The following is a 15,487-nucleotide window of genomic DNA, read 5'->3' as shown; positions in this document are numbered from 1 at the left end:
ATCAGCTCTACTCGCTACTCCCCTGCTTATACATCCCAGGATCACACTAGCCCCATTTGCTACAGCATTGCGCTGGCAATGGTTTGCCCACTATGACCCCAACTCCTTTTCAGTCAGTGCTTTCCAGGATACTGTCCCCAATTCTGGAGGCTTGGCCCGGTGTTCTTTGTTCCTACATGTCTAATTGCATGTACTAAAACTCATTTTGTTCGAATGGACCCAGCTTACCAAGCTATCCCTATTGCAATGCTGAGTGCCCTGTTCTCCTCATTATTTACGCATCCGTCTCTTTGCGTCATCATCCGCAGGTCTATAGAAACACGGTGACAGGGTTGTTCCGTTCGGTCACACGCACTTCTAGATGGCCCGACAAAGTATTTTTTTAAATGACTTATGATGATGACTTATTATTGACTCACTTCTTGTGGATGTCGCAGAAGAAAGGAGCTCCGAGGAGGGGGTTGACTGAAGAGAGGATAGTGGCTAGCCAATATGAACTGGGAGGGAGTTTCGGGTATATGGGAGCTGTAGACAATTTTGGAAACCGTATATGGAAATTTTCCTCAGATATGGGGCAGGGCAGGGGAGAGGGGATGCTTTCTGTGGCAATGATGATGTCTCACTTTTTCTGTGAAAATGATGTAAGAGGGTTTTTTACCCTCCCTCCCCCTCAATCACCTTTTTTCTGGCTGCACAAAAACTGCAGCTAGATTTTCAGCGGATGTAAATTGGCATAATCCGCCAAACCGTGCCACTTTATGTGAGCTGGGCCATTTAGACCCAGCTGAGGACTTAACTAATGATTTTTTCCTCACAAGCATTGCGGTTTTCCCTCCCACAGCTCTAGGAGGACCATGCGAGTTTACCAGGTCACGCTGGGCTGTATCTAGGGAGGAACCTGACTTGTGAAACTCAGAACTGAATCCAAGCTTCCCCAAAGTTTTGGTGTGTTCAGTTCCGGTGTTTGGGGCTAGACTCATCAGTAGTTCCCATCATCTTAAGGTAAACCTGAATATAGAGGAGGCCAGATGCTCAGCTGGTATAGATCATCTCAGCTCCACTGAAGTTAATGGAGCTATGCTGATTTAGGCCAGCTGAGGATCTGACTCATAAGGTGCTAAGGACTGGCCTTACAGCCGTAGTATTTTTGCTATACCTGAGGAAAAGGCAGCTGAGACAGGGTTGAATGAGTTAGGCAATTATGTTCATATGAAAAGACCAATCAGGAATTTGTTTTTCCTCTTCAAGTCTCCATTTGATATTCCCACACAAGAGATGATCATTTAAATGGAATCAGATCAGATCACTTCCAAAAAATAAATTGGTTCCTGAACAGTTTTAATGGGATCAAGAAATATATCAAAGTCTCAATCAGATTAACATTTCCCTCTCAACTAGGATCAGTGACTTGGCAGGATCTAAGTAAGGAAATTTCTAAGGTCCTTGGAATGCTTTTCTCTGTCTGTTCCCACAAGTCACCACCTTTCTAATTCTCAACTGAACATATGTATCTCCCTTGCCCAGAATTCTTTGTTTCTCTCTCCCTCTGCTATTATTCCTCATCTAAATGTCATTTAATTATTTCTCTTATCAGGATTCAATTTACATGAAAGACACTGAACCAAATTAGGGGCAGACCCTGCAATCTTGACATCAGCAACATCCTACTGAAATCAGTGAGGAGTCTGGGTGTACAAGGGATGAGACCAGGGCCCAAGGTTGTGTGCTATCGAAATTCACTTATTTACAGCAAAGTAATGCAGACTATAAGCCTGATTCCCCATGGGGCTATTCCAGTTTTATGGTATTGTAAATTTATCTTATTTACCATGGAAACATCTCTTAGGTCTTGATCCTTCTCCCTTTGAGGTCAATATCAAAACTCCCATTAACGTCAGTGGTGCTGTATCAGTGGATTTACACAGGCATAAAAGTCGAGTAATGCACAGTTCATATCAGGCCCAGAATTTCCAGCATCTAGCTCTGCTTCACTTAAACCTATCTTGTAAATTCAAGACACTCTGGCTATTACTGTTCTCTTCTATTATTAAGAACTAATAAAAAAAAACTTTATCAAAACTTTTTTTTGACAAAGTAAAATTTTTGTGAAACGTCCATTTCCACAGATTTTGTTTTCTGGTTTTCAATCAAAACCAAAATATTTTCAGTGTTTACCAAAAACTAATTTTTTCCCCATTGATAACTCCGAAAATTTAAACTAAAAATATCCACAAAATTGGAAAACAGTGTTTGTCAAAAATAGTGGGGTTTTTTTTCCAAAATGAGTTGCACAGGAAAAAACAATTTCCCAATCAGTTTTATTTCTATTATGTGGTCCATTTGAAGATGGACAGTTCTCTTTCAGTACTTCTCATTCACTGACAGTGAAATATATGATAGAAAAAAGAGAAGAGACGAGACAGAAACTAAGATATATCTTTTACACAAGTTTCTCTGTTAATCTAGCATAGCTTTATTCTCAATCCTTCTGTTCATACATATCTGATAAGTCTTTGATTTTCCCATACATCTCATCTAGCTTTTACTATTGCCCATGGCCCCTTTCTTAAGCACTCCCCCCCGAGTATCCTATTTTGAGGGATATCATTTCTCTTGTCCCAAGATTACCTCCAAATTTCCACACAAATCAAGTGTCCCTTATTTTTCTTGTTGAAAATTATTTGCACCAGACACCCGTAATCATTGCTGGAGAGAGAGCTATATGCGCTGGTGGAAGGAATCCTACTGCATTTGAACTTTCCTGCACGAACAATTTTGTTGTCCCCCATTTTGCCCATTACCCCAGTTTGGGTCTCGACAGTTGGAGAGGTATTGTCTCAAGTTGCAGGACTGCCTTTTGTGTGCTGAGTGGCCTGTAAGCATGTGCTCAATGGGTTAGTGCTGCAATAACACGGTAGTGGGGGAGCCACAGGGACCCTTAACTGGAATAGTGCAGAGGGATGAAGAATACAAACAGATTAGTCCATGAATCTTCCTAATCAATTAGCAAATACATTTTTCATTAATAAAGCTTTTAATTCATCAACCAGCCATATAGATGACATGGTCATGTTGGAAAAATCAGTTATTCACTGTTCTTTCCCCCACATCAGTTGGCACAGAAATCAGTCCCAAACCATTGTTTTTTGTTCTTTGGTCAGCTCTCCTGTGTCTTACATTGCAGGCAGTGGGCCAGCTGGGAGGTTGAGCACTGTGTTTCCAGCACGGCACCTCTGTGTGCAGAGAATGAAAGGTACAGAATTGGGTTGCTATTCCTGTTTATGGGGGTTAGATGTTACTGCTCATTTAAAAAAAATAATGACCGTGTGACCCACTAATATCCCATCAAACCGTATTTAGGGACATTCATTAATCCATGGCTCCGAGCTGCATGTCGAGGGATGGTCGCTATCTCCATCACACTTAATAATGATAATCAGAGATCGTAATCTTTTGTCAAGGGCAGTGGGAGTTACATGTACTTCTCTTTAGATCAGTGGTGGGCAACCTGCGGGCCAGGCCACTTCCCGCTGCTCCCATTGGCCGGGAACAACGAACCGTGGTCCCTGGGAGCTGAGGGCAGCCGTGCCTGCTGACCGTCAATGTAAACAAACTGTCTTGCGGCCTGCCAGTGGATTACCCTGATGGGCCCTCACGGGCCGCAGGTTGCCCACCACTGCCTTAGATGCTAATTTCATTTCATTCTAACTAGCTCTAATTTTTACTGCTCCTACAGCAGGACACAGATTTGAGACATTGACAAGAAATGCTGGGAGCATTAAATAAAGGGCTGATTGCCCAGCACTGATGTCAATGAATGGGAGGTATTGCCATCAACTGGAGCAGGATTTGGCTCTAGGACCCTGATCTTGCACATTTATACAAGCAAGTAGACACCGATGGCTGCCCAGAGCCTTATTGGTGTCAATGGGGAATAGGATCCACTCCGGAGTGAACTGCAGGATCACAGCCTAAGTGATCCTTGAGCAATAAATGTGCCTTTCTTCTGTCTCGTGAGATGTAAAAAAGGAAAAGGAAAGTGTCCTTCTGAAGTGTCTTTTTATTTTGAGAGAGAAATGGAATAAGAAAAAGACCAGGAAGTTTTGTTAAACAATTTGCAAAGAACCGTGCAGCAGTGTAGTCTCCAGGCATTCCTACCTTGCTCATCACTGTACTACTTGGGCTTCTTTTAAATCCATAGTGATTTTTATCAGTGGTTGTCCACCTTTCAAAAGCCATCATGAGGTACCGGGCTGGAGGAGGGAGCATCCTTCTTACACTATCCTTTGCTAAATACAAACCCAGGAATTCCGTGGACCTACGAACAGGAACGTTTTTGTGAGCACCATGGGGGCTTAAAAAAAACCTCATGGGTGAAGGAAGAGCTCCACAGTAGAAAACAAGGGAGCCCAGATCCCTGTCTGAAATGGACGGCATGGCCCAAGTTTTCAAAAAACTGCCCGGGATTTTGTTCAATTGAAGACACCGTGGGCTTGATTTTCAGAGATGGTGAGCAGCCCCCAACTCCAGAAGAACTCAATGGGAGCTGCAGATAAAAATGAAAAGACTAGGGATGTCTCAAGTTGAGAATTTTGGTCCAAATATTTTCAATTTTTTTGCCCCTTAGAGTCTTGAGGCTCAGATTTTGAGCTTCCTTATCCCATGCACAGCAAAGTCTTGTTTTTGCCGAATAAAATGAGAACTGATGCCACTAACAAGCCATTTTGAAAACTGTGTCATGGCAATGAAATAATCACATCAGGATCCTACTAAAAATCTGTGATTGCTACAATCAGATACCCTCCAGCCGGGGTCTGCAGCCCTCAAAAGTCCATGCAAAACCTTCTGTTAAAGTCATTAAATATTCTGACGCAATTATTTCAGCTGGTATCACGGCATTTGCAAATGTAGATCCAGTATTAACCAGGTTGCCTTTATTTCTGTGCAACTGTCCATTTTTCTTGCTAATTTATTGCAACATACTTCTGTCCAATATACACAGTAGCTATGAGAGGTCAGTGCACACAGGGAGTGTTGAGTGTGCACTAGGAATCCATGCAGATCAGGATAATACTTTTCACGTATACTGCATCTCTGATCTGAAGAACTCAAAGCCCTTTATGATTTGTAATTGATTAAGCCTCACAGCAACCCTGGGAAGTAAGTATAAATAGTCCCATTTCACAGATGAGGCACAGAGAGATTAAGCAGCTTGTTCAAGGTGGCACAAAGAGTCAGTGGCAGAAATGGATGTAAAAGAACCCAGGAGTCCTGACTCCTAGTGCAGATTGGATAGGAAAAATTTGCCCCTCATTTGTAAGTGTCATGGCAAAGAGCCAGCTCCTCAAAAGTATTGAGGTGCTGAAATTACCTAGCTGCTCTGTATTTTGGACAGGGGTATGTTGATTTCAATTGGAGTTAGGAACCTAAATATCTTTGAGAATCTGGGCCAAAGCCCATGGCATGAATGGTTGAGATACAAACACAGGGCTCAATATTGCAACCATGCAATGCACTTAATGCACAGAACACCAACTGAAATCAAACACACCCATAAGGTAATGGGGCTGCAAGTTAGAGCTCTTCCTCAGAGAATTTGAAGATTTGAGGTACAGACAACTGAAAGCTAGAGATGTTTAGACAGAAGATCCCAGGTGTGTGGGTGATGAAGTCTTCTGGGAGTGAAGCAATTATACCCCAGCTCACTCTGTTTGAGATCACCAGCATCCCAGAAGCTCCATCCACAATTAAATTGAACCCTTTGTCTGCCTTACCCCAGTTAAATAATGAGCTACAAAGTTCAGGGTTTAAATTTAAAAAAAAAGAGAAAAAGTGGAAACTATTTCCCAAGAGGAGAGAAATGTCACTGAATCACATAACCCACTGTGAGGCAAAGCTGAGACAGGTCACTTTAAAAGTGCCCTCTTCTTACAGTGTCTTCTCTGCCCATCATGCCATGATGAAGGTTTAAGGCTTTGGTTTAAACCACACACAGTCCTTCAGGAGATCAATACAATAAGCATAATTTATCTATTAAGCACCTGGTCCTGCAACTCCCATTAACTTCAGGATTGGGCCCTGATTTCACAAAAAAGACACGGAGAAGCAGCTAGTCGTACCTTTATATTTCAGTATATTTAATTCTTTCAGGAAAAAGAAGGTGGCCAATGCCCAAGAGGGAAGCTGCCAGAACAGATTTTGACAGTTAACTGCAATAGTACCCCGATAAATAAATCAGATTGACGTTAGCTACCCAGCAAATTTCCAACTCAACATTAAATAATGAGCAACCTTGCTCAATAAAATGGGAGATAAGTGTCTAACTCCCTTGGGCACTTTGGAAAGTGTCACAAGGTGCCTATCTGCCTCTTCAGGCACCTAAATACCTTAACCACCTGGCCCCTCGGCAATGAATATTAATGGGCCAGATCCTCAAGTGGTGTGAATTAGCATCGTTCCACTAAAATCAGTGGAGATGTGCCAGTTTACATTAGCTGAGGATCTGACCCCCCACAAAGCACAGAATCACAGAAACGTAGGGCTGGAAGCGTTCTCAAAAGGTTATTTAGTCCATATAATATTTTTGTAATAAGGCAGGTAGTCGGGGTACTATGTAACCGATGAAAGAATAATCCTCACAATAAAGTGGGGCTAATGGAAAAGTGGGGCTAATGGAAAAGCAGGCAATTACCTTGGTGTGTCTCTTGATCAGACTACAGCATAGTTCTTTAACTTCTAGTCATCCTCCAGCGTGAAAAAGTCCTTTGCAGGGTGTGTGTTGAGGAACATAAAGCCCGTCTTGATAAGTTTTAATTTTTAAAACACACACAGAGAGAAACCCCAATTCTTCTTGTCTCTGTCAGTTGACTGCTGTTAGTGGTTTCCTGCCGAGAGCAGCTGAATGACAAATCTAGCTGGTTTGTTACACTTATAGTAATTAGGGGCTGGTAACACAGCCACACCACGCACGCCAAGCTAATGTTAGAACAGTGACCAGAACATTAGTGCTCTACCCACACACCCACACACCCCGCAAAGACTCACCAGGCTATATGAAAAGCAGTGCCCAGGTGCAGATAGTGCCGGCTCCCCCTTTAACGCACACTGATGCAATTCGAATGTAACTCCGCTCAAGGGTGTCAGATAGGTGTATCAATGAGAGAAGAATCAAGCCCTGAAATTTTTCGGCTAGGTGCCTTCAGGATTCTGCATAATGGCTCACAAGTAAGTGCTCTCTGGCCAACCAGGGGGGAACTGAGCTATGTACTGGGTAAATTGAACATGAGAGAGGATTTACCTCTGGCCAGATTCCAATGCCAATGATTATACATCCTGCCTAACTAAAATTCCCCCTGTGTATTCATCTAGGTTATTGCACTGTTTTCTAGTTCACTTTCTGTTTGGGACTGCAGTGCATCTGACGTGCATGTTTAAATAACTGTTATGTTCCATGCCAGAGCTGGCTGCATTTCAGAGATGAGGTAAGGATTAGACTGAGAGACAAGAGAGCAGCTGGGGATGGGACGTGCAGAAGGTGGTAATTCAGACTCTGCCCAGTCTGTCCCTATCGCTGGGGAGTGTGAGGATTTGCATTTGTCATGTGAGCTTTCCTACCTTTTGTACAATTAGGCCTTGATATTGCAATCAGCTTTGCATGGGCAGAGCCCTGTGCACCCTCCTGGAGCTCTATGGAAGTCAACAGTGTTCTGTGCTGGAACAAGAGTGTGTCCACCCAGAGCTCATGGCGGCATTGTGCCCCTTAGTTTGTGGTACTTCTGTGTGTGTTATTGCTATGAATGGGGCTGTGTGGACACAGAGCTGAATTCCCAGGCTATTGTATATCTAGGGCTGTATAGTGCCATATTGAAGTGACACTTCAACCCAATCATCTTCATTGAGGTTTCAAACCCAGAAACCCACCTCTATTGACAAGAGCTGGGCAAATAATTGATTTTTTCAGTTCACTGGTAATGCAGAAAAATTGCAGAGGGATTTATTTCTGATCAAACGAAACGTCTGATTTTGAGTCATTTAAGTTTTCCAAGTTTTCTTAAATAAAATCAGTATCGAAATCAAGAGTCATTTTGAATGGAAAAATTGAAATGGTTTGTTTAGAAAATGTCAAAACGAAACATTGAAATCTTTTCAAACATTGAATTTGGTTTTGGTTTTTACAGACCTACACACTTTGCCAGAATCGACATGAATTTGTGAAACTGTTCAATTGTCCCAAATCTGAATTTCCAACAAGAAAAATTGGCAATTGAAAAATTTCATTCAGCTCTACACCTGACCCCTGTTTTCATTGGATCCAGATGGTGCCTTTCCTCCTCTCGCCCGCGGCATGAGCCAAAACCCAGCAAAGCCAGGGAATCTTTCCTCTGACTTTAATGGCTTTTAAACGGGGCGTGGATGAAGCCAAGCTGGCTGGAGCTTCATCAGCCGAGACAGAGGTGATGCTGGTAGAGGCCATGATTAATTTTGTCACCTCTCTCCACAGATGTCAAAGGGGTTTGTCAAAGGGGTTTGCTATCTAGGAGCATAGTTTGAGCCGCTTTCTGCCCCTGCAATCCCAGGTAGTAACGCTGGCTAAGAGCACACCGTCTCCTGGCTAAACACAGAGCGGCTCTTTCTCATGGAAGGGGGCCTCTCTGGAATGCTGACGCCTACCGTGTGACAGGGGCACAACCCTGACCCATATCAGGGGACTGGGGCCAGGGCACTGAAGTCAGTGTCTTAGAAGCACTTGTGCGTGTCGCATGACCTCCTTACTTACACTCTCCTTTGGTCATCTCTATGCTGGATCATTGTATGTCCTCTAGTTAGTGCTCCCCATGGCGACCCCTCCCCTCCCAGGACAAGGCAGCCCTGAGTGAACCTGTTCCACTTGTGCTCCAGACTGCTCTGCTGTTTGTAATTCAGAGGACTGGTATTAATCCAGAAAGCCATATATGCCCTGAAACCTGCCTACTATGGGGAATGCAGCCATGGAAATGTGGCGGAGATGTTCTGTTTTCTTTGATCTGTTCCTTTAAATGCAAGAAGGTCCCCCCTGCTCTTTGGGGGCTAGGGAAATAGGGCATTCTTGGTGGAGGGCCCCCAGCTCTCTGGATTTATTGCTGTGTTCGAAGTGGTTTGTGAGAGGCGGAGCGTATTGACATTTAAGCACCTGGCAATCCAGTCTAAGAGGCTATCTACACCACTGATAAAATATCAGACGGAAGCTGAAGAGGATCAAGATAAAAGAACTCAGCAAGAGACACTATAGTCCTGCCCTAAACTAAATGGATGAAATCCAGCTGGTAACTAACCCCATTGAGCTCAGTGATGTTATACCAGGGACATGACCCTGCATAGTACAATCGTGGAACATTGGGCAACCTTGTATTTTGGATTGTGCCAACAATTTATTAACCCTCTGTCAATGGGGAAACTGTGGCAGGGAGGAGATAAGTGATTTGCCCAAGGCCACACAGCTAGTAAGTGGCATTCATGGGACACACAACTCCTAACTCCATGCTCTGTGTTCTAACCTCTAAACTGCTCCCGCCCTTATGATCCTTCTTGGTCTGGAATCAGATTGGCCACTCTTTTCTTTTAATTTCCAAAACCTAAACCACAGCATCTTGCCCTGCCCACCATCTATCCTATAACAAAGATGAGCTGAAATTATTTTCCCATACCGCTTTCTTCTCATTTTCACAAAGGATCTGATGGAAGCCCCCTTGCTGAAGTATTGAACTAGACAAGCTATTAAATATTGTTATGAGCTGGATGAAACCTGTAATGGGTTGGGTTAAAGACTGAGCATTGTTTTCGTATGGGAGTGTGAGAGAACACACAGATACGAAGGTCATAGAAAGAACAGAGAGAGAGGAAGTGGAAGGCTAGGTCTACACTATAAACTTACATTGATCTAACTACGTCATTCAGGGAAAAAGTGTGAAAAATCCACCCCCCTGAGCAATACAGTTATACTGACCTAACCTCCAGCGTAGACAGTGCTAGGTTGATAGGAGAAGCTGACATACGGCCTTTCACGAAGGTGGATTAACTATCCTGACAGGAGAAGCTCTCCCATTGGAATAGCAGCATCTTCATTGAAGCACTACAGCAGCGCAGCTGCACCGGTGCAGCGTTTTAAGCATAGGGCCCTGATCTTGGCCCCGCACCCGGGGTCCCGGCTGCCTCCCCACGCCCAGGGCTCCACTTTTGGCTCTGCCCCTGCTCTCAGCTGTGGCCCCAGCCTCAGCCTCCTTACTCTATCCACATATCCCCCCCTCCCTCCGCCCCCCGGAGCTACGGTCCTGGTCCTGGCCCCAGCTCTAGGGGGCGACAGGGGACGCGGACAAGAATAAGGATGGGGCGCATCTCCCCCACTATTAAAAGTGTTCCGGCGCCACTGGTTTTAAACGTAGACCTGCCTGAAAAAAGGTAAGCAAAGCCAAGCAGGAGCCTGTAATCACAGTGTGGCTGACCCTGGAAGAAAAAGCTAGAGAGCTTTTGGGTCTGTTGTTGGCTAAAAGGATTTGAGTGGCTGGTCAGCTCAGAAACTGCTCCTTTTTGTTCTTGGTTCCTTCTGTGTTCAGAGACACAGGACTTTGCAAATGAAACAAGACTGTATGAAAGAAATACCTGGCTCCGACCAATTTCTACCCCCAACTGGGATACCCACACAGACACAAATGCTGACTAGCCACTTGGGTCAAATAAGGGTATCACTGATGCTTGCTGTGGGATTTAGTTTCCAAGGAGAGGGCATGTGAATGGGGATTCTTTTGGGACCAAGATGGAACAAACAATGGAGGTGCCTTAAGAAACCCAAAGTAGCCAGCAGGCTTTAAAGCAGGAGCTGGAGACTGCAAAAGGATTTAAGCCAAACCTAGAACAAGAGCTGGAGGTTTCCCAGAAAGGCCTCAGGGACTTCCAGACTGAGATGAGATCCCTGTTGGAGCAACAACTACAAAGTGCCCAGAAAGACTGAGAAATCCCAAAGCAGCACATCTAGACTGGAATGGTAAATGGACTGATGAGGTCACCAGCAATCAGATTGCCATACACCAGAGGTTTTTCCACCAAATAATGCAGATCAAGCAAATTTTAGCCAATTTGGAACTTGCCAGCTGCAACAAGATGCAGCAAGGACTTATGAAGCTAAAACAGGGATGGCCAACCTGTGGCTCTGGAGCCCAATGCGGCTCTTCAGAAGTTAATATGTGGCTCCTTGGATAGGCACCGACTCTGGGCTGGAGCTCCAGGCGCCAACTTTCCAATGTGCTGGGCGGTGCTCACGGCTCAACCCCTGGCTCTGCCACAGGCCCTGCCCCCTCCCCACCTCTTTCTGCCCCCTCCGCTGAGCCTGCCGTACCCTCGCTCCTCCCCATGCTCCTTGTGCCATGCCCTCGCCTTCTGCATGCCACAAAACAGCTGATCGGGAGTTGCAGGGAGGGAGGGGCAGGTGCTGATTGGCGGGGCTGCTGGACGGGAGGCTCTTGGAGTGGGGTGGGGGAGCTGATGGGGGGCTGCTGACGTATTACTGTGACTCTTGGCAACGTACATTGGTAAATTCTGGCTCCTTCTCAAGCTCAGGCTGGCCACCCCTGAGCTAAAACTCAGCTACAGAAGGAAATCAAAGGGTCCCTGCCCACAGTGGAAAGCAGCCATCTGGATAAGGAACTGAGAGAGAGCCAGAGGACTTGGGTAAGATGGGACACTTACAACAATTTTCTAGGGGCCCAGCGGGGAAAGGTCGGGCTGTCCCAACTCAAATAATATAAAAGCACTGAGAGAAAAACTCCCTTTGTCTCAGTTCAAAATCATAGCCAGCTCAGGGTATGTCTACACTTAAAACATTACAGTGGCACCGCTGCCCTTCTGTAGCGCTTACAGGAAGACACTACCTACAGCAACGGGAGAGGGGTTACGTACGCTGACAGGAGAACTCCTGCCATTGCTGTGGGTGTAGAACTTGAATCTTTTCTTGCAGCAGTGCACCAGAAGAGGAAGCAGCTGCGAGTGAGGAAGGTGGAGGCTGATTACCAGGAGTCCTGTAAGTACAGCTCCGTGTTCAGTATGTGTGATGAAAGAAGGGATTTGAATCTGGCCCGGGACTGTACTGAATGATGGGCACAAATGATACATTTGGTTTGCAAAACAAGGGAAATTGGCAATAATGCCAAAATTAAAGGAAACAGTTCAATTAAATCATAGAAATGTAGTACTGGAAGGGACCTCTATAGCTCATCTAGTCCAGTCACCTGCACTGAGGCAGGACTGTGTATTATCTAGACCATCCCTGACAGGTGTTTGTCTAATCTATTCCCAAAACCTCCAGTGATGGAAATTCCACAACTTCCCTACGTAATTTGTTCCAGTGCTTAACTACCTTTACAGTTAGCAAGTTTTTCCTAATGTCTAAATCTAAATCTCCCTTACTGCAATTTAAGCCCATTACTTCTTGTTCTGTTTTCAGTAAATAAGGAGAACAATTTATCACCCTCCTTTTTATAACAACCTTTTATGTACTTGAAGATTAAGTCCCCCCTTAGCCTTCTGTTCTCCACACTAAACAAACCCAATTTTTTCAATCCTCCCTCATAGGTCATGTTTTCTAGACCTTTAATCATTTTCGTCGCTCTTCTCTGGACTTTCTCCAGTTTGTCCACATCTTTTCAGAAGTGTGGTGACCAGAACTGGACGTCATACTCCAGTTGAGGCCTTATCAGTGCTGAGTAGAGTGGAAGAATTACGTTTTGTGTTTTGTTTACAACACTCCTGCAAATACATCTTAGAATGATGTTTGTGGGTTTTTTTGCAACAGTGTTACATTGCTGATGTGTGATCCACTATAACACCCAGTTCCTTTTCTGCTGGTACTGTGAAAAAATTGGCAACAAAAAGGATGATTGTTATAAATGTAAGGCAGACCAAGAGCGACTGTTGCAAGCGCCTAGTGAAAGCCTCTCTCCCAGTTCAGAAAATGGGGGGGGACCCCAAGTTGAGGGGGAAACATTTGGAGGTACATGTTTCAGTCCCACAGTTTTGTTTAGATCTGAGTGGTTCCACAACAGTAATGGGAGTCTGTCTATTGAGTGTGTATCAGGATCTGAGTTGTTTGACATGGCTCAAACATGACAGTTATTAGATTGTACATGCTAAAAAGGCTAGGGAATAGTGAATCCAAAACTGAGCCACCTAACTGGTCTCAAATGCAGACAGTGACTAGGGGAAGGGCACCTGTCCAAAGACTGGGGACAACTGAGTTTCAAGTTTGCACCTCTGAAATGTGTGCAAGACATCTGGGTGGTTGAAACAGCAGATGAACTAATAATTGGCTTGGATTTCATTAGGGCGAACAACTGTGTAATCAATGTCAGGAAAAATGTCTGACAAATTCAGTCTGTGGAAATTCCCTTTAAAAACATGGCCCAAGCAAGAGGAATGGTTTGTAGGCAATTGGTTTGCAGTGAGGAAGTTGTCCTGCCCCTGCGGATAGAAACCATTATAACAGCTACATGCTGTGGTGGCTTTCCAGCAAGGGACACCTAGGGAGTGGTTGAAACTAGTCCGAAACTCAGGCACTCAGGGAAATCTTAGTTGCTAGTGCTCTTGTGGATCTGAAATGAGACCTGATTGCTGTTTATTTGCAGAACCTTTCTGACAAGCAGAGAATAGTTAAAAAAAAAAGGGGGGGGGGGCTGCCCTTGCAAAATGTGAATTAGCGGATCAGTTAAATACCAGTGTAGAAGAAAACTAGAAGAGGAAAGGTTGAGTGGGAGGGAAGGTGAACTCCCAGAGTTTCTATTGGTCTTCTTCCGGTGCAATGCTGTCCGCTTAAATGGGGAACAGCAGACCAGACTGAGACGCTTTCTGGTTAGCAATCAGGAATTGTTTTCCTGACTTAACAGAGTCATAGGCTGTATTGCACTGGTCCAGCAATCGACTGATACTGGCGGAAGCCAACCCATTTAACAGCCACCTCACCAGTTGCCAGTAGCAAACAGGGAAGAGGCACTGTCAGCCATTGAGGAAATGTATCCGGAAGGCATAACTCAGCCCTCAACCAGCCCTTGATTCTCACCCAGAGCTCTGGCCAAGAAGAGGATGGCAGCACCAGGTTCAGTGGGAACTATAGAACATTAAATGAAGGCACCTAAATGATTATTGTCCATTGCCACAAATAGATGATACCCTGGATGCTGTAATAGGTTTAATCTGGTTTTCCACACTGGATCTTAAAAGTGGGTATTGGCGAGTGGAAGTAAAAAACCTGCTTTCACAGCAGGACCGGGCTTGGGGCAGTTTAAGAGATGTCTTTTGGCTTGTGCAATGCACCAGCCACATTTGAGAGACGAATGGAGAGGGTGTGATATGCAATGCCCCTCTCAGCCTGGCTGTTACACTGAGATGATATCCTGGTGCATTTGCTAAACCATTTGAGCAGGAATTAAAAAAATGTACAAATGGTCGGTGGTAAACTAAAGGTGGCCACTTTGAAACTGAACCCAAAGATATGTGAATGGTTCCAAAAAGAGGTGCCTTTCCGAGTACAAAATATACCCCCGCATGCCTCATGTTTGGGCACTAGCTAAGGACCCCAGCAAGCCTCTCGTATGGAGTTCCTGAAGAGGGACAGAGGCACATGGACTATGGAGAAACCCTTCCATGAAAACTGGAAAAAGTTCAGTGTTTTGCTAGGGAAAATGTGAGGATAGCCTCTGGTACAATGCAGAGACTCAAGGGTAGCCAAATGTACTAACCCTCCAAGCTGCATATGACAATCTTCTGACATTTGAGAGCCAGGGCGCACCTGCCAAGACTTCAGCCCTGCTTCTGTTGGACCCCCAAGCCTCTGCAGGCATGCCTCCTGGGACTGAAGCTCCAAGACCCCCCTCCCCTCTGGGCAGAAGCCAGAAGCAACATATGTGTGTGGGGGGGACACACGGAGTCATATACCCCCCCACCCCCTGCAGATTTTTTGCAGGGTTTGCTGACCCCACTCAGCCACATGGTGCTACAGGGCCCCCTCCCTGCATGGCAGCTGCTGGAGCGGGCAAGTTGGGAGCTGCTGCTATGGGGAGAGACAACGGCAAACAGTTGGGAGCTGCAGGGAGAGTCGCTGTTTTTGCTGCTGTCTCTCCAGGCAGAGCTAAAGCAGCGGCCCCTCTCTGCAGCTCCCAGCTGTTTGTGGCTGCCTCTCTATGCAGTGCTAATGTAACCCACACACTTCCTGGGGGTGGTGTTCTGGCCCAGCTAGTGGCACTAGGGTGACCAGATGTTCCGATTTTATAGGGACAGTCCCGATTTTTGGGTCTTTTTTTTAATATAAGCTCCTTTTACCCCCTACCCCCATCCTGATTTTTCACACTTGCTGTCTGATCACTCTAAGCGGCACCAAGACCACTTAGAGAGAGTTAAATGAGTCCTCTCTACAGCCCTAGCTAGCAGCCAGTTGGCTTTTAGCTCATGCGGTAGAGACTCATGCACT

At 45.2% G+C, this 15,487-nt stretch overlaps 1 protein-coding gene across 5 annotated transcripts in view; it reads right to left on the bottom strand.

Annotated features, from left to right (window-relative positions):
• The window catches only part of BLK (BLK proto-oncogene, Src family tyrosine kinase), a 150,456-nt gene that overhangs the window by 65,527 nt on the left and 69,442 nt on the right, over positions 1-15,487 (bottom strand). For 2 of the 5 annotated variants that reach the window (XM_043510099.1, XM_043510094.1), the window contains exon 2: positions 6,692-6,897. The gene's annotated coding sequence lies outside the window, so the exon portion shown is untranslated. Of the gene's footprint in view, positions 1-6,119; positions 6,210-6,691; positions 7,013-7,044; positions 7,546-15,487 lie in introns of those variants that run through there. The other 3 variants (XM_043510097.1, XM_043510093.1, XM_043510096.1) reach the window with 3 other exon arrangements.

The sequence above is a fragment of the Dermochelys coriacea genome, chromosome 3, assembly GCF_009764565.3.
Source record: "Dermochelys coriacea isolate rDerCor1 chromosome 3, rDerCor1.pri.v4, whole genome shotgun sequence".
NCBI lineage: Eukaryota > Metazoa > Chordata > Testudines > Dermochelyidae > Dermochelys > Dermochelys coriacea.
Note: the sequence above shows the minus strand (reverse complement) of the source record. Positions and strands in the feature narration are given on the sequence as shown.